The 25592-nt window shown below is 42.9% G+C and overlaps 1 non-coding gene across 1 annotated transcript; it reads left to right on the plus strand.

Annotated features, from left to right (window-relative positions):
• Nucleotides 1–24612: 24612 nt before the first annotated feature.
• Nucleotides 24613–24694, plus strand: TRNAS-GCU. The gene has a single exon. It is a non-coding gene; the product is annotated as a tRNA-Ser (tRNA).
• The last annotated feature ends 898 nt before the right edge of the window (nucleotides 24695–25592 follow it).

A 25592-nucleotide genomic window follows, 5' to 3' on the forward strand; every position in this document is an offset into this window, starting at 1 on the left:
CACCCAAAGAACAAATGATCCAATCAAGAAATGGGCAGAAGACATGAACAGACATTTTTCCAAAGAAGACATCCAAATGGCCAACAGACACATGAAAAAGTGCTCAACATCGCTTGGCATCAGGGAAATCCAAATCAAAACCTCAATGAGATATTACCTCACACCAGTCAGAATGGCTAAAATTAACAAGTCAGGAAACAACAGATGTTGGTGGGGATGGGGAGAAAAGAGAACCCTCCTACACTGTTGGTGGGAATGCAAGCCGGTGGAGACACTCTGGAAAACAGTATGGAGGTTCCTCAAAAAGTTGAAAATAGAGCTACCCTACGATCCAGCAATTGCATGACTGGGTATTTACCCCAAAGATACAAATGTAGGGTTCTGAAGGGGTACATGCACCCCAATGTTTATAGCAGCAATGTTCACAATAGCCAAACTGTGGAAAGAGCCAAGATGTCCATCGACAGTTGACTGGATAAAGAAGAGGTGGTATATATATACAATGGAATATTATGCAGCCATCAAAAGGAATGAAATCTTGCCATTTGCAATGACATGTATGGAACTGGAGGGTAATATGCTTAGCGAAATAAGTCAATCAGAGAAAGACATGCATCATATGACCTCACTGATATGAGGAATTCTTAATTTCAGGAAACAAACTGAGGGTGGCTGGAGTGGTGGGGGTTGGGAGCGATGGGGTGTCTGGATGATAGACATTGCGGAGGGTATGTGTTATGGTGAGCGCTGTGAATTGTGTAAGACTGTTGAATCACAGACCTGTACCTCTGAGACAAATAATATATTAAAATATGTTAAAAGAAAAAAAACAAGAAGAAGATAGCAGGAAGGGAAGAATGAAGGGGGAGAAATCGGAGGGGGAGACGAACCATGAGAGACTATGGACTCTGAGAAACAAACTGACAGTTCTAGAGGGAAGAGAGGTGGTGGGGATGGGTTAGCCTGATGATGGGTATTAAGGCGGGCGTGTACTGCATGGAGCACTGAGTGTTATATGCAATCAATGAATCATGGAACAGTACATCAAAAACTTATGATATAATGTACGGCGATTAACATAACATAATAAAAAAAAAGTAAAACAAAAAAAGACACAAGAGGGTGCTTGTAGTAAGAAGCCACCAGTATGCCTGGGATTGTGGACCACAGAGCAGGTATACTTAAGGGTGGGTGGGAGGGGCACAGGGTGGGGCATCTGCAGTGTCAACCCCTCTCCCCACCCAGATGATAAATAGTGAAGCCATTCTTTCTATGTGCACCTCGGTACTCGGTTTTGTGCATAAGGGCAATGCACAAATACTCATTAATGTTGAATAGTGTCTGAGAAAACATACTCTTTTCTTGTCCTTTACACACTCACACAGAACACTTCTGTGACCAGATGTGCAATGACACCACACCAAGCAATTCCATGACATCATCCAGGTGTCCTACAATTCAATTCAATTCTGATACTAACCAAAGTTAGTCCAGACCCTACAGGTTAAGGGTTCTGCGCCACAAGACTCCCCCTGGCTCTAGATGCCAATCACAAGTCCAGGTGTCACCTGTGCTTGTGGTTTAAAATCAGGGTTCCCACAACCCCCTTACTGGGTTTAGTAATTTGCTATAATGGCCCCAGAATTCAGGGAACATCTACTGATTTATTATAAAGGATATAATGAGGGACATGAATGAACACTCATGAAGAGGTACATGGAGTGAAGGGTCTGGAAGAGTCCTGAGCAGGGAGCTTCTGTCTTCGTGGAGTTGGAGTCACCAGTTTCCCAGGATATGAATGTGTTCATCGATCCAGTTTTCCAAACCTCCATTTTTTTTTTTTTTTTTTTTTTTTATGGAGACTTCATTGCACTGGCATGGTCGATTATTAACTCTATTGCAGCCTGTCTCCTTTCTCCAGTCATGGCTTGATTTTTCTGATGACCAACCCCATCTAGGAGCCTGCCCGGAGAACAAAAATACTCCTATTACCAAGGAGGGTACAAGGGTTTTAGGAGCTCTGGGTAAGGAACTAGGAGCAGAGACCAATGTATGTCTTTGCTACTATTTCACAAGTGGACGTCGGGGGACTGGAATAGGCTTCCCACATCTGCAGTGTCTGGATCTGCCATATTATCACTGCCCTCCTCCTTCAGTCTCCCCACACTTGGCTCCCTTGATACCATCTTCTGCTGACTTACCTCCTAACCCTCCCACCATCCTTTTTACTTCTTCACTGTGAGCTTTGTATTCCCCTTCTCTACCTATACATGTTGGCATTTCCCGCATTTATCTTACAGCTTCCCTGCCTTTACATGTATCTATTACCTGACCTTATTATTCATGATTACACTTGCTGTTACTAAGAAGAGACACTGTTCCAGGGGCAGGAATGCAGTACCTGGGCGGGGAGGTGGTGGGTGTGCCTTCTATTGTTAACACATCAACAAAGAGAAATGCAGTTAAAAGTCAGTGATTAAAAATAAAACAGGTTAAGGAGATTTTTTTTTTGAAAATGGAGGGATGGGACCATTATTGATAAGGTGGCTGAGTCAGGTGTCTCCGAGGGGGTAATATTTGAGTAGAGACCTATCTCCATTATTAGTTGAGAAAAGTAAGTTTCAAGGAGTGACTTGTCCCAGGTCACACATCTAGGAACTGTGATAGCTGGAATTTGTGGCCAACCTTTTTCACCAAAACCCCAACTTGCAAAAGCTGTTCTGAGCCCTTAGAGGGTGGAGGGGAGCAGTTAGGAAGAGCTTCAATCATCTCTTGTGATGGAGGAAAGGGAAAACTTTATCCTCCCTTTGTCTTCTGAGAACATCTCTTAACAATTTACTATTCATGTGGAAATAAGATCAGGAAGTCTTTACAAGTGCTGAATGATAAAATAACTGATCATTTCACACTGAATCTGCCGGCAATGAGAAAAGATACAAACGAGAATGAGGAGGTGAAGCAGCTGAAGTCATCCATGTCTTGGACGTTAGGCCTCAAAATTGAGCTGATGAGAGAACCATTACACTTGGACAAGGTAACGGGGGTGTAATCTGACCTCCAACTTCCTCTCCATATGTTCTCTTCTGGCATTCAGGGCCTCAACTGTAGCACATGAGACGTCCTTTAAATTTCCAAGCTTCCTGGTTATATGATATTGATTAGGTTTTTTTATATTTTATGTCCTGTAATTTCATTTTCAGGCTCATAAACTATATAGCAGCAAACCTAGGCTGTTTTAAATATAATGAGACTTCAAAACCTTCGAAATGCTTCTGGTTTTCCTCAGCATCAATTTACAATAGCTACACCAACTTCTACTTTAAAAACCTTTCAGGGTGGTTTTGTTGGGTGATTTCTTCAGCTGGTATATGCAGTTAGTGTTATAATTTAAATTGCAGTTCATGCTCCCCCCTCCTAACACCCACAAACAAGTTAGGACTTGCCTGGTCTGGTATTAGTTTATGAAGACTCATACTGTGTGCAGTGGGTTCAATTCATTAACAACCTGTGCTGAGCTTTGTTTTCATGTCACGGGCTTTGGAGGTTTCATTAAAATTTCCCTATCAAGTAGAATCCCGCTTTGAAGCTCAGTTTCTCCTACGGATAACAGTCTTTGCTCTTCCCAGGGGCATTTGCCAATCCCTACCTCTAGCGGTTCTGAGGAGGAGTCAGCAGACACAGTTTTGGAGGACGACCAAGTTAACAGAGGCTATTGCTCATTTTTCTACCTGTGCTACCCGTACCCACACTTGTCAGGGCTAATACTCTGCCTTCTCCCAACATGGTCTGCAGAGCTGCTGGGCTATGAGTGGCGGCCCGCTGAGATCCAGCCCAGGCCTCCAGCACTGTGGTTACATTCACCAGGTGTGCAGAGTGATATATGTGTCACTCAGAGAGGGTGAGCCCTGGCCTAGACGGGTCAGCCACTAGACAGAGGCCAAAGGCGAAGTTCCGTATCTCAGCTTCTTTCCCACAGTCCAGAAAGACCTTGTCTTTGAGGTTTCCACAAATAAAGGAGGTTCCGACCTCCAGGGAAGGCAGCAGAAGCAGCCTGCTCCCTGGCACACGGAGCCTCAGCAGCTCTCTGCTAATGACATACGAGCTGTTGACAGCACTGCCAATGTCTGAATTAAAGTTTATGTACTGACTCACGGGGCGAAAAGAGAGTTTTAGAGTCAGGATGTGAAAGTTCTTTTTCTTTCCACATTGGAGGTCATTACAGGCAAGCCCTGTTCCCGGCTGCCTGGCTAGCCCCACGGAGAGCTGGCCCAACATGAGCAGGGCTATTTATTGCTACTGCAGGTGAGCTTCCTGCTGACGGCCCTCTTGGTTTTCATCATGGATGACGCTAAATCAATTAGCAAACAGAACACAAATCATGCCTGTTACTCATGCTGAGAATCTAGCAGGATTCGTGCCTGGCCCATCCCTCCCTCGGCTCCTCACCCAGTGCATGTCAAGTCCTAGATGGATGTATCCCGTCCTAACTGTTACCCCATGGAGTTGGCCTCTCTCTAGCTCTAACGCCACCACCAGTTTTGTCCTGAGGCCGGACACTGGGACGGCCTCCTGCCCAGTTTGCCCATGCTCATTTGACTCCTTCTGTCCACCTCTCAACCGCACCTTCACATGCACCCTCTAGACACACCCTGGCCGTAAGCCTCTGTACCTGGGTCCACTCCAGTCTGCAGCCTCTTAAACTTGGGTGAACATCAGGGTCACCTGGGGAACTTAAAAATAGCGGTGCCCATATCCATTCCAGTGATTCTGATCTAACTCAGTCTTGGGTGCAGCCTGGACAGGAATATATTTTTAAAGTCCTCCTGGTGATTGAAATGGGCAGCCAGGTTGAGAACTACATGTCCCAGTCTTGAGTTGGTGTATCCTTCACGAACCAAGCCTTTAGGGTCTTATTCAATGTTACTTCCTCCAATAAGCCTTCCAGGTCTGCCAAACCAAATCCATTTCCAAATTTCAGTCTCTCAACATAATCTTTTCCTTCATTCCTGTTCTCAGAATGTGCAATTGTGTATTCTATTCACAAATCTAATTTTTTGGTCAATCTCTCTCTCTGCCATTGAGCCCAAGCATCATGGACCACGCCCACTTTGTTAAGTGCTAAGTCTTCTAGGGCTGGTAAAGTGCCGAGCACAAGGTGGTGGTTTCAGTGTGAACCCACTGAAGGAATGACAGGCAGCAAGTTGCAGTCCTGTCCCAGGTACCATAGGATGCAGAGTCACCCTGTGGACTTGCCGCTGTGCATCTTTCCAAATGACCTACAGTGGGTCAGGGTCATGGGTTTCTGGTGGTGTGACTGTGCACGGGTACTTTGTGACACTGTAGTGGGGGTGGGGGGAAAAAGAAGGGAAGAGGGGTTCAGATGAGTAGGAACTTGAGGCTGGGCCACTTGCTGGAGATGTGCCCTGAACACAAACTCAACGTGCTGTCAAAAGTCTTGAGGCCTGGTATTGACATCCATAGTGCATTTGCTTTAATGTGAAAATGACATTTCAACTATTGACTCTGTGACCTTTCCAGAAACTGTTCCTTGTCTATAACTGCAGCTTTACATACCCCATAGTCCACATGCACCCACTCTCAAGAGGCATGATATCCTTTCGAGAATGTGTACCCCACACAGCCATCAGGTCAGACAGGGAGAAGGATGGGGTTGCTTTGCAAGGAGCAGCTGGTAGTCTGACTTAAACTGGAATCTCTAGACTCAGAAAGACCTGACTTTAAATCTCATCTCCACCAGGCTCTTCCTGTGGCTTTGGTCAAATTACCTCCTCTCTCTGACTCTCAGCCTTCTCATCCATGGATTGGATTACCTTGGCGGAGCCCCTGGAGAGCTCTCAGGAGGATTATTTGAATTAGCCTTTTGAGAGGACTTTATCCCACAGCCTGGCATGTAGTAAACCCTCAGTAAATGCTCAGCAGTTTCAGATAGGGAAAAGCCAAAGCAATATGTAGCAGTCTTTTTGAATCCTGATATGGCTGTTAATACCAGCAGGCAAGTACAGCAGGCTGGTAGGATCCAATGTTTCCTGGCAATGTTTCTGATTATAAACAGCTATTCTGAGATCACAGTTCAAAGAAGAGCCATTCTGGGGGAGTGAGGGTGTGGTCTGCAATCTGCCATTTTTCTTTCCCTGGATCCCACCCTGGAGCCGTCAGAGTAGATGAAAAGAGATGTCTCTCATAGCATTATAGGCAATCCATTGATTCCCCCTTCCACCTCCTGTCTTTTACCTCAACACTCCCCACCCCACCTTTCACCACCTTGAATGAGGAATGTTCCCCATCAGCTGGTTCAGAGACTGTGGACAGAAACCGTAAGATGCAAATATTTTGGGTTTAAAGCTGGTTAACATTACATTTAAAGCAAAAGGTCAGGTGTTTTGGAAAGAAAACTAGATCCATTTACATACTGTGCTTATGGACACCAACATTTAGACTCTTTTGAACCGCAAGGATCTGTTTACCCTGTTGTCATGAGTGGCAGGGACTTGCACTATTCCATTTAAGCAGGAAGAAAAGAGGACACATCCCAGACAGGCAGGCATCGTGAGCGGACGCCCTTCCTATGGCAAGTGACAGGAGAATGGTACTCAGGCATGAGAAAGCATGAAGACCGTGCTCAAGAGAGCCAGCGTCTGCACGTGTGTGTGTGTGTACGCGTGCGCACACATAGCTATGCCTTGGGCTGGGTTCCCCTGGGGGCGCACCCTGAGGCCAGGATTCAAGTGCAAGGAGTTTAGTTGTAACGTTACCTCAAGCATCCCTGGTAGGGGCAAGGGGATGTGAGGTGGGAAGGAAGTTATAGGCCTGCTTTTAAGCACCCTGGGCAGTGCTTCTCAGTCCCTCTGCGGAGCTGCAGGGGTTGGTGTAGAACACCCTTAACAATGATTTTTATCCACACACTTCCTGTCTGTGGTTGTTTGTGGCTTGCTGTGTGGCCAGGATGAAGCCTCAAGGCAGAGACTCCCAGGTGACAGCAGCCAGCCCCCACCTTCAGCAGGTAGAAGGAATGCCACAGGGATCCAGCACCTGCTGCAGGGCCAAGAAGATGTCTTGTGCTGTGTAGCCCAGAGGCTCCCTAGCCATGTGCCCAAACAGGAATGAACACGGGGACAGCCTATGTTCCTGCCAGTGGAACAAGCATATGAGGTTGTCTAGGCCTCCCCTGCCTCAGAATGTCATTTCCTGAGTGATCCATTCTTCTGTTTATTGATGCGCCCATCAGATGTGTGACTCTGGTTTTACAGTCAAAAGAAAACAAATTTCAGTTTAACATTACATAGGGGAAAGTCCTTATTTGGTGTTGAATCCTATAGCGTCTTCGTTTGTTTGTTTGTGTCTGAAATCAGGACCTCAAAACCAAGGTCCTCGGAAAGAAACCTGAGCAGGTTGTAGGGAAAGGACAAGAGGGATAAACGTCGCAGCCAGCCAGCCAGCCAGCCAGCGAGGGCTTCTCTGGAGCTGCCGTGGCAAGGCGGCCATTCCGAGGGCCCCTGCGACCCCCCAGCAGCCACACTCGGAACCTGGACTTGCCCGCCTGTCATGAGGCTCTGCAACTCGCACCTCTGCTCTCTGTCCTTGGATTTGTCGTTGCTGTAGTAGTAACCTTTCTCAGTTGTATAAGAAATAAGGCCAGGTGACTTTCCTTAACTCTGCAACAATTTTCGGGAAAAGTAATGATTTTTCCTTATATATTCTGGGACATGAAGAAGACGTAATAGCTTTCTTTTTCTAATTCACTTATAATAAAATAGATTCTTTTGGCATGCAGGCCCATGAGTGTTAACACATGTTGAGGTCCCTGTAACCCCCAGTGCAACTGGGATGTGGTGTGACTGCTTTTTAACGCTTCTATCTCAGATAGACATTTATTGTTTTTCCTCTTTATTTCTCTCACTGTATCTTAGGAAAATACCTAACTAGCATAAGGAACCTGCGTGTGTCCTCATGTTGTCACTTAGGAACCAGATGAAGTGGGTATGTAACCAATAAACATAAGTTGATTTCAAAAATAACGAGTGAAAGTATAGGCATTTTTCATAAATGGCAAAAGTAATGGAGGTGGGAGAGACGTGCCTGAACCCTTGCAAAGCTTGTTCTCTTTGATGTAGGAAAGAACGTTAACGTTCAAAGCCAACAGCCAAGAAAGAATTCTTGAGACGTCTTTGGTGCAAAAAAGGTGATTTTATTCAAGCACGGGGACAGGACACATGGGCAGGAAGAGCTGCAAGGGGCTCATGAGGAGTGGCCCATTATATACTTTCAAGTTGGGAGGGGGTTAAGGATAGCCTAAGGCTCTAAGGAATTTCGGAAGCAAGGTTTCCAGGATCTTGAGGGGGCTGCTATTGTTGGGAAAAGGTCATTTATTACCATATAATGAAACCTTAGTCATGAGACCCTTTGGATGTATATCGGTGGGCCATATGCTTGGGGGTTGATTGCAAACATGTATCTTGGGGGGTAGAGATAAAGGAAATTTCCAAAGGGATTTTTATATGTAAAAGTAGAAGTAGATTTACAGCAGGGGGGTGGGGGGCGGCGTGGATTGGGCTAGGATGGCCTTTTGCCCTTAGCAAAATGTCAACATCGAGGCAGCTGAGTTCCTGGAGGAATGTCACTCTGCCTGTTTCAAGGACTTACCAGTGGGCTGTAGGTAGTAAGGAAATTTAATAATTTTTCTTCTGCCATTGTTTTGCACATCATTCTTCACTTCATCTGAGATCGAAGTGATGCAGCCTGTGCTAGGGACGGTCTGGGTAGGAGAGGTGTCATTGTCTGGGGTGGTGGTTTAATACTTCAGAGCCAGACTCCTTATCAACCTTAGGGTGCTCTGTGTACCCAGCTGTGGCTCCAGAGGAAGCCGTGAAAGTTCAGGACACGATGTGCAACAGAGTCAGCCACAGATGCAAACAGTGGCCGCACCACCAGAGCCTGTCCCGCAGAATCAGGGTTTCATGTCACTGGAAAACCATGCCATCGACAGCATCATTCGTCTTGCAGGCTACGGTTGGCTGTACAACAGAACGAAGAATTCTTTTCCTGTGAGAGGCAAAATGTTTATCTTCTAGTTCTTTGATATTCTTTCTCTTGGCCTTTTAAGTTTGAATTCCCATCTTTACCTGAGCTTTATATTTAAAATTCTAATTTAAGGGGGTGCCTGGATGGCTCAGTCGTTAAGCATCTGCCTTCAGCTCAGGTCATGATCCCGGGGTCCTGGGATGGAGCCCCACATCAGGCTCCTGCTGCTCAGCAGGGAGCCTGCTTCTCCCTCCCCCACTCTCCCTGCTTGTGTTCCCTCTCTCGCTGTCTCTCTCTGTCAAATAGATAAAAAAATAAATCTTAAAAAAAATAAAAAATAAAATTTAAAAAAGGAAGAAAGCTTACGCTTTTTTATTTTAACTGCCTTTGACCAAAATGGCCTACACCAGAAATACGAAAAGACTGAGCCACATTCTTCCAGTCTGTGATATTAAAATAAAATTTAAAAATCCAACTGGGTCCAAGTCCATGTGTGGTTGCCATTTACTTGCAGGAAATTTCTACCAAGTGTACGGAAGAGGCCCAGCTTTGCCACCAAACTTTTCCTCTGGTCTCATGAAAGTCATGGTCTGGGTCAGAATTTCACTTTTCTTGTTTGTAGAATGAGAGGTTTGGATTAGATTATTTCTCAGGTCTTTTCAATCTCTAAAAGTCATAACGCTTCATTATTAATCCTTTACTATTCTCAGCTTCCTTGCTTCCTTCCTTCTGATGATGAACGGCAGGAGCCACTTGGGGAGCACTGTGCATGCAGAGAACTGTGGTGCGTGCCCCATGTGCAGAACCTCATTTAATCTTTGATCTTAGCCCACAAAAGAGGCATTGCTTACCCTGTCTCTGAATGGGGAAAATGAGTCTCAGAGAAAACGAAGGTGAGTGCTCTAATTCATATAGTCCGTAAGCGAAAAGGGCAGACGGACTTGAAGCCTGGGACCGGTGTTCATACCCACTTTGCTTTACTGTCACTCTCTGCCTTTCAAAAACAGATATCGGGGGAAATGACATTCCAAAGCCAAGACACCAAGATCATTTATTTTCCAAACATGCCTCAGGCAACTAATGTACTCAGGGCTTAGACAAGCCCCCACCTGTGGGGAAATCTCCCTGCAAGTTCCTGTGCTCTGAGTGCAAACCTCGTGTCCCCCTTACCCAAGGGAGCAGCTCCGAATGCTTAGTCCACTACAAAGCCATCAGGGGTGGCTGCTATTTGGGGTTCGTTTGGTTTGGGAAGCAGGTAGAAGGAGAGCAAAGTCCCAGGATCACCTCACGAACAGAAAGCTGGGACAGAATATTCATCCCCCGCTACACCCTCCTAGCGGCTAACAGGAAATGGGACTCTTCAGACACCCGTTTTGTCAATTTTCCTCTGACTCCCCATTTGAGAAGGGTTTGCAGTAACTCACAACAGAGAAAGTGGAGGGTCAGGGAATAAAGTGTCCCGGAGGGCAGAGCATTCTTGTGAGTGAATTTAGCCAGAAACATTTTGCTGCCATTCTAACAACTGTTGTTAATTTGATTCAGTCAAACAAGTACTTAGTGTAAAAAAAAAAAAAAATGCAGGTTTGGAGAGAGATAATTCTACTTTAACAAAGAAGAATATATATATGTATGTATGTATATATATATATATGCTTCATTTCATTGACTATAAAATACTCTAATTGTTAGTAATGTAATTTTATGTGCCACCAAAGGAAAATATTATCAATTAAATTTGATACAAGTATTTCTTATCCCTTGGTATTTTAATTTTAATTATGTTTAATTTAATTTAATGAGATTTTAAAGACTTTTTACACATAATTTTTTTTTTATTGTATATCACTCTTTAATGTATGGAAAGGAGGCAACATCAGTTAAATAAATGGGATGATGTTTTTCTAAGACCTGTTCATGCTGAGTTTGGCTCTTTTGGATCACTTTTCAACCTGGAGACTTTGATGTTCTTATGGGTTTTGTTTGTTTGTTTTTCCACACAATATCATCCCCAATACCATTGAGAACATTGAAGACACAGCCTTTCTTAAAAGAACGTTCCACAGTAGCTTCTTCCAAGCTGAAGACATTCATTCTACAAGCCCTCACTACTGCCAGGCTGACCAGAATTATAAAATGCATTCCAATTTCAGGAAGATACATAGCAAAAGAAAAAAAAAAAAAAAAGCAAAGCACTCATACAGCAGGCAGGCTTGTACACAACACAGCAAAGCCTTTCTACATCATGATCTGAAACCATCAAGTGCCCTAAACATATCCAAATATCCAGAGCCTTGCTTTTCTGAGATTCAGTCCCTCAACCTTACCTCTCATCATCCTCATGATCTGTTCCCCATCTTCTCACTTAGCTATTTATTTTTAGCCTCTGGGCCTCTGCCCATGCTTTCTTTTGCCAGTGAGTGTCCTCTCTCACTCCCACCTCTGACTCTGAGACTTCTGTTGGCTTCCCAGTACTCATTAGTCACTAAATCTGGTTACCTGCCCCTTGAGTCCCACTCCTACCCCAGTACCTGGTGATTTAAAAAAGACATATTTGTTTTAAATACATATTATAAATAAATTTATACAACATAATACATAAACATAAGTAATATATGATAGAAATAAATGTGTAATAAATATATATGTATGTAAAAATGTATTTTTATAGGAACCAATGAGTTCCTATAGGAACAAATGAGTAGATAGTCACATTCTGCTAACCTCTTCAGACTTAAACTTCCAGAAGCTAATTCTTCTTTTTTTAATTAAAAAAAAAATTGTTTTAAGTAGGCTCCACACCCAGTATGGAGCCCAACAAAAGGCTTGAACTCACAACCCTGAGATCAAAGCCTAAGCCGAGATACAGAGTCAGACACTTAACCGATTGAGCCACCCAGGTGCCCTGGAAGCAATTTCTTTTGACCAATACAGATTTTAGTTCCTATCATGGTTGCTTCCTAATTTGTAACTTTTGCCCCTTCCTGTGTTGTAAATATTCTCACTCTGGCTAATTTCAAGCTTCCAGTGGTTTGACGACTAGCTCATTAAATGCCTTAACATTTAACAAAGTTAAACAAAACCCATTAATTTTTCAATATAAGAGTATCTTAGTATCTTCTTTCTCCTTGCTTTTCTTCACAATGCTTGACAGTTATAGTCTTAGCTTTTAGTGTTTTTCTTTTGTCCCATTATAGCTTTTTAAAATATCCTTATGCTTTTATCCTTAGTTTTAGTCAGTTAAGCCATGATTTTGCATCAGTTACTTGACACATACTGCTTCTATGCAAACAAACGCTATTCCTTGCCCTCTCCTCTTGGCCCCCACCCTCACCCTGGACCTTCTATCAGCTCTCTGATTTCACAGCGTCATCACAGTTATTCACATTTGCCTCCTATTCTGTAATAACAATTAACTTTCCATGACTTGCTCATGGTCTGGATCCATAATTGGAAAGCCAGTAGGTATACTATGCATTTTGTGATTATAAAAATATCATTTGCCTCCAGACCAGGTACCATTCTAATATTACGATTTCTTCAACATGGGTCCAATGCCAGTTAAATAAAATTTATTCTAAGATCAAAGCCAAATGGTTTCTCTTTTCTTACATTCCATTGATTGTTCAAAATCATGCCACTTTTAATTTGCTTTCTGTTTGGAACAGGACTTTATTATTTAGTTATTGTTTGTTTTTCCCTAGAGTTTTTAATTGATTTTCGTATTTCTTGTTGACAAAAGAGTCACATGTCCACCATATTTTTAAGTTGCTCTACCATCTCACCTTCTCAGTTAAAAGGTCCCTTAAATGGTGCTCCTTCAATACTTTTTGTCACTCAGATGCTTCCTCTCAGAGCCTGTGTCCTTCAGACCCAACCTGAAAAGATTTCTCCCAGGTTTACCGCCCTAGTTTTAATTCTATGACTCCACTTCTTTCTGCTAGAGCCCATTATTTCCACTATCCCCCACATTTCCCCTTTATTTTGCTGGGGTACATTTTATTACCTTCCTAAGAAAGTTGTGTGTAAGATAAACTTTGGAGATTCTCATAGCTAGTTAACTTCATTTTCTTATTTACTTGTCTGATAGTTTTTCTGAACATAGAACTCCATATCCAAAATGATTTTCCTTTACAATATTCAGTGTTTTGCTCCACTTTTGTCTAATATTTAGTACAGTTAATGAGAAGTCATTCCAGTCTTGTGTTTTGTCCCTTGCCAATGACCTTTTATCCTTCTATTCTTGGTATCCTATAATGTCTGTTTGTTTATTTAGAGAGAGCAAGAGTATGGCAAGCAGGGGGATGAGCAGAAGGAAAGGGAGAGAGAATCTTAAGCAGGCTTTGCTCCCAGTGTGGCGCCCGATGTGGGGCTCGATCTCTTGACCCTGAGCTAAAATCAAGAGTTGGACACTTAACCAACTGAGCCTCCCAGGCACCTTGGTGTCTTATAACATCTTAAGGAACTTGAGTCTTGGATTTAGGAAGACTCTTTCAAAGAGTCTTTACATTAGGACAGACACCTGGCTTTTTGGAAGATCCCAATTTGGAGAAGATGAGGAGAGTACACCAAAACCCACTTTGAATGATTTACTTGACCACTTTGGAAGACACATTTTGGTTGTGTTGCCTCTGTTTGCAACTGGCTAGTCCTCTTTCTTCTAACCATTTTGCTGAGGTGTAATCACACTGAAAAAGGAACAAATTGTTAAGTGTGCATCTTGAAACTTCTTCCCAAAGTGAACACACCTGTGTAATCTACACCTGGCTCAAGACAGAGATATCAGCACATCTGAAGCTGTCTTCTTTTTCCCAGTCAGCCTCCCCTGACCTCCCAAACAACAGCTCTTCTGATTTCTAAGCACTGAAGACTAGTTTTACCTATCTAGAACTTAATGTACATGGAAGCATACAGCATATACTTTTGTGTCTGATTCCCCTCATTCAACATTACTTTTGTGAGTCGACCATATTGTTACCTATAATTGTAATCCATTCATTCTCCATGTGGTATAGTGTTCTGTTGTGTGAATGTGTATCTTTATTCTACTGCTGTTGGATATTTGGGTTGCTTCAGTTGGAAACTTGGCTGAATTGTGTCCCCAACATCCCCCCTACACAAAAATTTGTATATTGACCCTAACTTCCAGTACCTTACAATGTGACTTTTTTTTTTTTTTACATAAGGCCTTTAAAGGGGTAATTAAGGTAAAATAAGGTAATTAATGTGGGCCCTAATCCAATATGATTTACCTCTTTGTAAGAAAAGTACACAGACACGCACAGGAGGAAAACCATGTGAAGACACAGGGAGAAGACAGCCATTACAAGCCAAGGAGAGAGGCTTCAGGAGAAACAAACCCTGGCAACAATTGATCTTAGACTTCTAGCCCCCAGAATTGTGATGAAACAACTTTCTGTTGTTTAGGCCACCCAGTCTATGGTATTTGTTACAACTGCCCCCAGCAAACTGATATAGAACTATTACAAATAGCGCTGCTCTGAGCACTTTGTCTTCTAGTGAAAGAAATATTTGTTTCTGCTAGAAATATATTGAGGAGTGGAACTGCTATGCTATGTCCCATAGGAATACCTATGTTCAATGTAGGTAGATGCTTGCCAAGTGGTTTCCAAAGTCATCGCATAAGTTTATCCTCCCCTCGAGCAATGTGTTAGAGTTCTCATGGGTCCTCCCAACCAACTACTTAGCTTTGGGTCTCTCCTCCCCCTGCAGCCCAGCCCCGGTCCACCATGCTCCCTAACTCCTTCCTCCCCTGGTTCTTTATCATAAAGTTGTTCCTTTAGCCCCTTCTTTGCGATCCTGTCTTACTCAGACTTGTTCTGGCTTTACAAATCCAGAATTTTTCCCTTGTTTTTTTGTTTCACTGATTGCTTTCTTCCTAGGATGACTTTTTCCCTTTCATCAAAGCTTATCTATCCTGACTTCAGCTAGGTGACATTGAGTAATTATGAATTAATCAGACAAATTATTCAGTGCAAATGGCATAGACTTCTACGTTGATGGCCTTACCCTTCAGTAATTGTCACATTCTATTAAAGTTTAGAAATAGTGGGCAGACTGCTGGGGAGCTTTCCCATGGACTACAAGAGACATTTTTTGCTTTTCCGAGTCAGGATCAATAGGCAGATGACTGTCCTATGCATGAAGTCACTTCTGGGCATGGAAAGTGTGTTTACAAATTTTTCACTTCTCCTGGCTTTGAATTCCTGCTCACATTGATGGACACATTCATTTTCAGGATTCATTTTATGACACTTCACACCAACATTTATTCAGACATCCGAGAGGCTTAAGATAGAGGGAAAGACCATTAACATGACCAAGAGAAAAATATTCACAGCTGCAGTAGGGTAATGTTGCTCATGTTCCTTGCAAATCAAGGCAGTTCTGATCACAAGTATGTGTGGGTTGATCCCTGGGATGAAGAGCAGTGTATAGGGGAAGAGACAGCTTCCCTTAAAAGCCTGTTGCCTCTGGGAGCAGTTTACTTGATGGATGACATAAAATCTATAGAACAAGAGTCTACTGTCTGCAAAGCTCAGATAACACAGCTGGAAGAGCTAGTTGATACACAGGACAAGGGGCAGGATCTGACATTGACGGAGAGTCTGTATATAAAGCACATGGCCACGTGCTTTACAGGTATCATCTTTTTAGCCCTTACATAAAGCTATACCTTGGTACTCTCATTTTACTAAGGAGCAAACCAACGTTCAAGAAGGTTAAGTAGCCTGTCCAAGACTACACACCCCTCCACTGTGGACCAGGGTCTGAACCCAGGCCTGTCTGGAATTTATGTCCTTTTCATTCTAAACATCCACTGACATTAAAAAGAACTTGAAGAATGATTCACTGAAATAAATGTGATGCTATTCAAAGGAAATAAATGTAAAAGCCTTTACTTTGGTTTAAAAATACACAACTGTGCAAGTGCAGGATTGGAAAGATTAGAGTAACTAGCATTCTTTTTTTTTTTGTTTTAAGATTTTATTTATTTGACAGAGAGAGACACAGCAAGAGAGGGAACACAAGCAGGGGGAGTGGGAGGAGAAGCGGGCTTTCCGCTGAGCAGGGAGCCCCATGTGGGGCTCCATCCCAGGACCCTGGGACCATGACCTGAGCCAAAGGCAGACGCTTAATGACTGAGCCACCCAGGCGCCCCAGTAATTAGCATTCTTAAAGTAACCACCATTTTACCATAATGTAAAATTTGGTGTCATCGTCTTAGCCTGTTTGTGAAGTATAATCATAAAACTATACTGTCTCCTGAGGAGTGTATAGAAGTGGGTTAGCATGGAAGATCTGCTGTTAGAACACTTATTTGCCATGCATCAATTACACGATCTTGGGCAAGCACTTGTCCTTTTTGAGTCCCAGTGTACTAATTAATCTATACAATGGGAAGAATCAGTTCCTGATTCACTGTATTGTAAGAACTAAAGAGTAAAATGTCTAGCATGATGAATGTCACATAGAGCTCAGCATGTGTCCGCTGGTGCTATTATGCTATCTGGAGTTTCTTTCCTAGTTCCCAAGTCCACACATTAAGAGTTAAAAATTGCCCTGAGTTGCTTCCAGAAGAAGGTAAAATGGAGGTTGTCACCTGGATCCCATCTCAACTGCACTAACAGCAGAACAAAGACTGGTAAGTTAAAAGACAGGAGAGAAGAGAGATTATTTCCTTTTATTCCTGCCAGTATTTAACAAATATTTCTTGAGTGCTCAATATGTCTTGGTCCATGTCATCAAAGGACTTCCCTTCGTTCTTTCTAGTGGAGGAGACAGGTATAGAACAGCTAAATAGACAAAATGAATAAGATAACCACAAATTTTAATTGTTACAAAGGAGCGAATGGCAGGCTGAGATAGAGGATAATAAAGGGATGGACTGCATTAGACATTGGTCGAGTGGTTAAGGCGATGGATTGCTAATCCATCGCGCTCTGCAGGCATGGGTTTAAAAGATTTTTTATTTTATTTTATTTTATTTATTTATTTGAGAGAGAGAATGAGATAAAGAGAGCATGAGAGTGGGGAGGGTCAGGAGGAGAAGCAGACTCCCTGCTGAGCAGGGAGCCCGATGTGGGACTCGATCCCAGGACTCCAGGATCATGACCTGAGCTGAAGGCAGTCGCTTAACCAACTGAGCCACCCAGGCGCCCCCAGGCATGGGTTTGAATCTCATCCTTGTCGTTCAGTTTCCCCGCTGGACTGACTGCGTGAGGTTTTAGTGCTTTGTGAGCAAAATATTTCACCATTGGATATAAGAAAAGAAAAATAACTCATCTGACAAGAAGATTCAAGGGTCACATAAGAGGATCTAAAAATATACATCTGTGCCATGGAATTGGTACCCAAATCATGCTAGAGAACAAAATGTTTGTTTTGTCAACTAATGAGAAATCCAAAAGAACAGCTCTTTCCTGTGTGAAGAGGTTCTAGTTAATCAGAGACTTACAGGCTGTAACAGGCAGAAAGCATGCCTGGTGGAAGGAAAAGCATAGCAAAGGCTCCCAGTGGGAAAGAGCCTGGGCTGGCCAGACAGCTCAAGATCCACGCTAAGGTCAGAGGGCATGTCCAGTGGGGTTGAGAAGACCCAACAGTGACCATGGCAGGTGAGGAGTTTGGATTTTATTTTTAGTGGAATGGAAAGGCATTGGGAAGCTTTGAGTGGAGGGCAGTGTGGGGTGGGTGACAGCTCATGCAGAAACTGGATTTGGAGGAAGACAAAATAGAAGCTTGTGGTAACTAACTCTGGAAACAACAGTGGCCTGGATAGGTGGTGATAGCAGTGGAAATGGGGAGGACAGATGGATTTCAGACACGTTTTGGAAAGGAAATTGACAGGAAAGATCACATTGTCCAATTACGAACAGGACCCTCTAAAGTTCAGAGCTCCCTGCCTATTTAAAGGATGGATAGCCATTGGAAAGAATGTTGTTTGGTCAGAAGTACACTGAAGGGAGGTACTAAGAATTTGTGTACTGTCAGTCTAGGATTACTGGATACCCAAAAGTCTATATTCATTGCTTATTTAGGATAAATATCAAAATCATCTTGTAATGTTGATGATAATCAAAGAATCATATATTAAATCATCTTATACAGGTATTTGGGGATTAATTAACCTCAATCTAATATGGCACTCTACAGATCTGCTAGAAAAAGAGCTAGATGGGGAGCAATTCAATCATAAGCTAAAACTGGGGAAAGATCTAGAACTTTATGGGCACCTGAGGAGGGGAGGCACAAAGGGGAAATGGTATTGTGCAAAGGGCGCCTGGGTGGCTCTTGTTGTTGCTATACCACTTCCCCCACACATCACACCATTCATGAGGGCCCCTCCAGCCCAGGCACCATGCTTACCACCTTGTAAGTTGTCTGATTTAATCCTTAACAGCTCTGGGAAGTCCACTGTATTTTTATTTTGTTTTATTTTTTAAAGATTTTATTTTTAAGTAATTGCCTATCAACATGATATACCACATTAATAGAAGAAAGGGTAGGGGCGCCTGGGTGGCTCAGTCGGTTAAGCGTCTGCCTTCGGCTCAGGTTATGATCTCGGGGTCCTGGGATCGAGCCCTGCGTTCGGCTCCCTGCTCAGCGGGGAGCCTGCTTCTTCCGCTCCTTCTGCTTCTGCCCACGACTCGTGCTCTCTCCCTCTCTCAGATAAGTAAATAAAATCTTTAAAAAACATGGTGCTGTGCAGAAATTTCACAACACCCTCCAGAAACTTCAAGACACCCACTCTAGCAAGCTCAGGTTCTATCCTTTCTCTCAGGTGATTGGTTTTCTTTCGTCAGAGCAGAGTTTTTCAGGACCTGAGCAATTCCATGTCAATGAATACTGCTTCTCAAGCTATCTTCAGAGATTGTCAAGTTCTGGGAGTAGAAAATATTACTTATTTTCAAGACTTCTGTGAAAATTCACTTAAAATTAGGCTTTAAGCCAGTGGGTTGTGACTCGGGCTTCACATTAGAATCACCAGGATATCTTCTTCTTCTTCTTTTTTCACCCTGGGATCTTCAAGGAAAAAAAAAAAAATGCCTAGGCAGCATTCGGGAGGGAAAAACCAAACTGGACATTATAGTATCTTTAAAGCCCTCCCCAGGTGATTCTAACGCAGTTGAGCTTGAGAAAATTGCTGCACGCTTTTTGACACTGTCTCACTCTGTTGTTTTATTTTGAGACCTTTCTCTTCCCCACATGGCATGAATTTGCTTGGAAAATATACGTATATATTAAGGGCAAAAGAAGTTTCAGAAAATGGAGGAAGGCTGTAAAAGGAGAGGCCCAGGCCTCCTTTTCCACTGGCCATGTAAGGGGAGTTGGTGGGGTTGGTACCAGCTGGAGTCTGCAGTTTTCTCTCTCCTGGTGTACTCAGAGTAACCATCCTCTCGCCAGACAAGGGTGGGGGGATCAGGTACAGATGCCCTATTCACTATACTCCCAGATGGCTCTGCCCTGCCTTTTTAGTTGGGCCTTTATTTATGGTCTTAAAATTTTCCATTCCAACCTTTAGTCAACAGATTCTCAAACTTCAACTCTTCTCAGATGAGGATGGTGATGAAGAAGAAAAATACCTACCTGAGCTCTGCAAACATTTTGAGCAAACCCCCACACAGGGCGAGTGTAGTCTAGGGTGCATAGCTAAGCCCTTTGTCAATCTGAGGCCTCACTCCAACTGCACACTGCTTGGCTGGCGATCAAAATGGCTTCATCTTATTAGGAATCCCCAAGGCTTACCGAGTCAAAACTTGGACGTTTACTGTACACGTTAACAGCACTTATTCCACAGGCTCATAATAAATCTTTATAACCACATATGGCCGAGTTATAAATATCAGCTGGGAAGAGCAGTAAAATCACAGCATACAAAAAGGTGTCTGCCTGGCTTAGAAGCGCTTTAGACTTTATTCATTTACTTATTTTATCGAACTGCAACATTTCAGATGCTGGGGTGAAGTTAAATCACTGGCGATGTGAAGTGGAGAAACTAATAAAACACGAAAATCACTCCAAAAAAAACAATGCAACAATTAGTTCACTCAGTACACTCATGGCAGGGGTGGGGAGGGGGCACTGTTCTTAAGACAAAACAAAGAAAATGAAACATAGGGAATTCTCCATGGATTATTTCGTCATGCCAGGCAGGTGGAGGGAAGTTCTTTCTATCTGTTGTGGTTTTGATGCCTCCCTCCTGACATAAATAAAAGGTTGAACTGGGTCTTCATCCACCTGGAAATGTAGGACGCGTAATAAAGAAAAAAAGCATGGATGGGCCCCCAGGTGTCTCTCAGACAGCCGAGCATTAGCCAGCCCGGGGCCACCTTTCTGGTTTCTGAAGCCCGTGTCCTGGGCAAGGCTGGCAGGTGGAGGAGAGAAGATCCAGCCCCTTTGATGAACTCCCCTATGTCGGTTTACACAGGAGAGTGAAAAACTGGGCAAAGCAGCCCCAGATTTACCCACGCAGTTCCAAACTCAGAAGGCCCATTTCAGTTTTATCCTTCTGAAATGCTGTCACTACTAAAATCACAGGGACAACTGTAACACTCTCTTCCCAGGGAAATGACACTTGTATTTTGTGTCAACCTCTTTCTCTTCCAGGAACTCCTCCACCATCTTTCAAAAACCGCAATGTAAAGTGCCAGCTTGACAAAGATACATTTTACGTCAGGTTGCTTTTTGAGACCTAGGAAGAAAAAAAAAAATCTCAAACCTAAAAAGATAGAAACTAATCAAACTGGTGATGATTCAGAATCACTGTTTACTTTCTAACATTCTTTTACTAGACAAATAGAAATACTTTGGCTACTTCTTATATTTGATTGTTTTCAAGATTACTAAGTGGTTCTAAAGAACTTTCCTTTCATGTTTCAATGTTCACTCTAACACCTACAATGCCGTGCATGGTCGGTGTGTTTGCAGTAGGAACACGAACATGGACTTTGGGGTGTAGGAAAAGGGATTTAAAACATGGCTTTGGGAACCAAACCCATAGAGTTTGGTTACAAAAATTACATTAACCCTCGATTAGGTGCATATAAGAGATATTCCATATCTTATTTTGTTGTTGTTTACATTGAAAAATTCATTTATTAATGAAATCAAAATAGGATAAAATTTAAAAGTATTTTTCATGTAGTTTGTGTGAGTCTCCCAAAATTATGTTGTCCATAAAGTGAGCTCAGAACCAACAAAAAAGAAATACAAATATAATATATATTCAATTTAGCATATCTTGGTAGCTGCATAAATATTTACATTATTTTTAAAATCTAGAAGGAAATGCATTCTCAAAAAATGTAAACTACAGAAAATTTTAAAGGGATTAAGGAAAAGGTTGCTTTGTTTGCTTTTCTCAAATAAAAAAAAAAAGTATTTTCTTTGTACCTTCAGGATATTATAGTATTTTTAAATTGTATTTCACTAGATAGTTAAAAGCTAATGAATATGTATAATGCGCTATGGCATACTGTTTTATTATTTTTAAAAGATTTTATTTATTTGACAGAGAGAAATAGAATGCACAAGCAGGGGGAACCACAGGCAGAGGGAGAGGAAAAGCAGGCTTCCCGCTGAGCAGAGAGCCCAATGTGGGGCTCAATCCCAGGACCCTGGGATCATAGTCTGAACCGAAGGCAGATGCTTAACCGACTGAGCCACGCAGGAGCCCCTGTGGCATACTGTCTTAGGGGGAAAAGCTATTTTTACCAGGGTTGGTTACACGCTAGTGTACTGCCTACTTCTCGGTGCTGGAATAGAAGGTTGCAGACAGCATCATTTACATTAGAATTTAATTATCCAAATACTATCCTCTGAGTCCTTTTTTGTCGTGGTGATTCTGTCACCATGATGTTCCACCAAGAAAATTGTCCCATTTTGTTCATATGGGCCCAGCTTAAATTTCAGGAAACAAAAGAGAGTAGTAAAAAACAAAATACAACACCAGATATTTATTTCTAATTATGGCTCATAAGCATTGAAACAAACCATGCATTTAAAAAACATTATGCCTAAACTTCGAGATCGACTTGCACGATTGTTAAGTAAATATAAATTATTACAGGACGATTATTAAAGACACCCTCACTGTCTTTGAATCACCTACACTTGTGGGCACTTGCTACATAGCTCACCACTTCTTCAGAGGGCCCTCCGGAGTGGATTAGCTAAGCATCAAGCATTCTCCAGTTTTTCCATGTAAAATTTGCAGAAACCACAACTATTCTAATGACTCATATTATAAATTGCATACATGTTGTATATATGTTGTCGTAATGTCAACACGGTCACTCAGTCTTCAAGTTCTATCGTTACATTTTAAATAAACTATTGCACTTTCAATTGGTCAATTTTCTTAGAAATGAAATATCTATTATATACCAGCTCATCACACTTCAGGCCGCTCCCCACCGCTTTTATCCCTGACTTGGAATTTCCTGGATGGGGCTGTTTTAAGAGAGGCTCTAAGATCTGTAATAACATAGGGGAGTTTTCATGTAACATTAGGTGACTTTCTCCTTATTATGAGAGATAAGACAAAATTAAACACAAGCCTTTGCTAACAAGATTCTATTTCCCGTATCTTAAAGTTCATGACATTTAGCTTTCTGGAAATCTCTGCTGACAGGTCAGGGCATAAACAATATTGAGAGATTTTAGACAAAGGCATTTCCTTCAAAGTCATGGCCAGGCGAATCTTTGACTTCCATGTGGGTTTCAAATAGCAGCTGTCTCAAGACCTTTTGGCAATTCTTTGTCAAATAGAATCCATTTATTGTCAAAGAAAGCACCTACGTTGGATTGGTGCAAAGTTCTGTTAAAGAAAGACAATGCATGTGTCCCGCAGGAGGAGAAGGTGCAGAGTTTACACGGGGCAGGGGCTACACCAATCTGCACATTTTGCTGTAACCCATGGATTAGTTTTGAGGATTTCACCTTTTTGGGCTCCAGAGAAATAAAACCTAAGGGTACAGTACCAGGCCTGTATGAAGGACCCAGAAATACCTGTTGGCTGACTGAATTAAGGCAAAACTTGGAACATGGTTTCAATCCAAACTCCAAATTAACTGGAGGGCAGTTCTGTGAGTTCAGATATTGGAACAGCTGGTTTTATAGACAATCTGAGACCAGGATTTTGCCTTCAGTGTCAGGTAATTTTGGGGGGTGGGGGTGGGAGGGAGGGCAAGGAATGTTTATATTAAATTCTATTCCTCTCTGAATAAGTACTCCCCCCACCCCGACCCAGCCAGTTGGAGAGACTCCTGAAGGTAGCCCTGGTGTAAAACACATGTGCTAAAATAAGCAGGACTTTCAGCGCCCATTTGTGGAGCCAATTCAATCCCAAACACACTTTTCTTCTCCCTGTCCAAAACCTTCCATGGAGAAGGGGGGGGGGTCAGTGTGAGAAAAATTGAAGGAAGAATGGGAATTTACATGCACATTACAGGACAGAGGAGCCCTGAGGTGGAGAGGTCCTGGGGGAAACTTTAGGCACCAAAGACTTGCAGGGGCTCGCTCTTGTTTAGAATTATAACCCCAGAGTCTACACCAAGGGGCCAGCTCCATAGAAGGCACTTAATAAACATATACTGAGTTGAAATGAATTGATAACAAGCAGAGTGAATATTTATATCGATTGATTAATTCATCTACCCATTCCCTTAAAAATATTTAGTGGATCCTAAAACATAGCTGATGTAGAGAATATACAGGAAAAATGCAGTCCTTGTCCCCCATGGCAATCTCTAGGGGATGGGGGAGTGAGAGAGAAGTGATCAAATATGGCCCATGTCCCTAGGCACCTAGAGCCGTTTAGAGATTTCCCACAGGCAGTGATGTGAGCAGAGCCATGGAAGTCTCCTGAGGGTCTGCAGATACTCTGGAGTTACTGGAGAACAAGATTGCTGTGACAAAGCAGAATCCATGCTTATATTGCTGTGCCTTGCTGGGCCGGAATGGAATCCTGCCCTTCTACACCACCAGCTTCCCTCTCCTCCTCCAAGCCCCAAATCAGATGCCAGCTTGAGGTGGCATCCCCTCCAAACACTCAGGTTTACAGAGAGATCAGGTCACCTGAAATGTTAACAAAACAAAAGTTCTCGGCCTTGGTTGCCCACTGTGGCTGTCTGCAAGTCTCAAATTCCTGAAATTGTGACTTTATGGGTCTTGGTGTGGCCTGGGCCTGGGGTTGTTTAAAAGCCCCCCATATCCCAGGGAAGAATGAGAATATCACCAAAAAAGACATCTATTTTCAGCTGTGCCAAAGTCAATGATTGTTTATTCCTCTCTCCCTTTTATTTTCCCTGCATTTTCCATGGAAAGCAAAAACGCTTCTATCACTTCTGCAGGCATGCTGAATAGATTTATAAAAGGTAAAAGCACTTGAAATACTCTGTGTATTGAGGGGAACATTCTGCCTAAATAATCTGCTGTTCAATCTTTCATCTCCCCAGATCAACCGCCAGGCCTCTATTCTCCCGGGACTGGGGTAATAAACAGCTCTTCTGACTACTCTTTAAATCATATATAAAAGAGAAGACAAATGCAAGTGACGAGGTGGCCGAGTGGTTAAGGCGATGGACTGCTAATCCATTGTGCTCTGCACGCGTGGGTTCGAATCCCATCCTCGTCGTTCAGTTCCCCCCTGAACTGGCTGCATGAGGTTTTACTGCTTTGTGAGCAAAATATTTCACCACTGGACTTAAGAAAAAAAAAAGAATTCACGTGACAAGAAGATCTAATTGTCACATAAGAAGATCTAAAAATATACATCTGTCTTGGAACTGGTACCCAAATCACTCTAGAGAACAAAATGTTTGTTTTGCCAATTAATGAGCAATCTGAAAGAACAGTTCCTTCCTGATGGTGTTCAAGAAGCACAGAAACCTCAGCCAGACTTCTGACTTGGCTGAACCTGGCCTGGCTGCCTACCATAGCGGTGTATCAGCTGAAGTCAGAGAGACTGGCTGCCAACGACACCCCCGTGTAGACAAAATAAAACTGATTTCTTCAATGGCAGGTTATACTTGGAAACATCCTGCCCTATTTAGGCTGCCAAGCCTGCGGACACGGCTCCGCCAATCGTGGGTAAGGGAGGAAGGCCACCTCGTGGAACACAGGTGCTGTCTGGCCTCTGTGCCTGCCTGGGGCCCAAATGAGGTGCCCCTGTGGGTTCGCGGCTGATAGGACGTGCGTTCTACAATCTGGAAGCTCCCAGAACTGGTGCTGAAAGATCCTGTCCTGAGTCATGTCAACTCCGCACCTACTTCCCTTACAGGATCTGGGGCACAAGTCCATGACCACCTACAGACTTTGAGGTTTGTCAGCCACGCAGCGGGATAAAAAAAGGCACGCAAGGCATGAATTAGCATGGTGTGAAAAGAAAAGTTGGTAAAAAGAGTCCAGGGTGTGAGGAGGTAGGAAAACATGTTCTGCAGGGAAAGGATGTTGATACATGGAGAGACAAGTGCTTGGCAAATCGACATTCCTCTCTTTTTCTGAATGATTACTCCTACTTTCACTGCCCCTCA

Source organism: Mirounga leonina, unplaced genomic scaffold, assembly GCF_011800145.1.
Source record: "Mirounga leonina isolate KUSES-001 unplaced genomic scaffold, KU_Mleo_1.0 Mir_150, whole genome shotgun sequence".
Lineage (NCBI taxonomy): Eukaryota > Metazoa > Chordata > Mammalia > Carnivora > Phocidae > Mirounga > Mirounga leonina.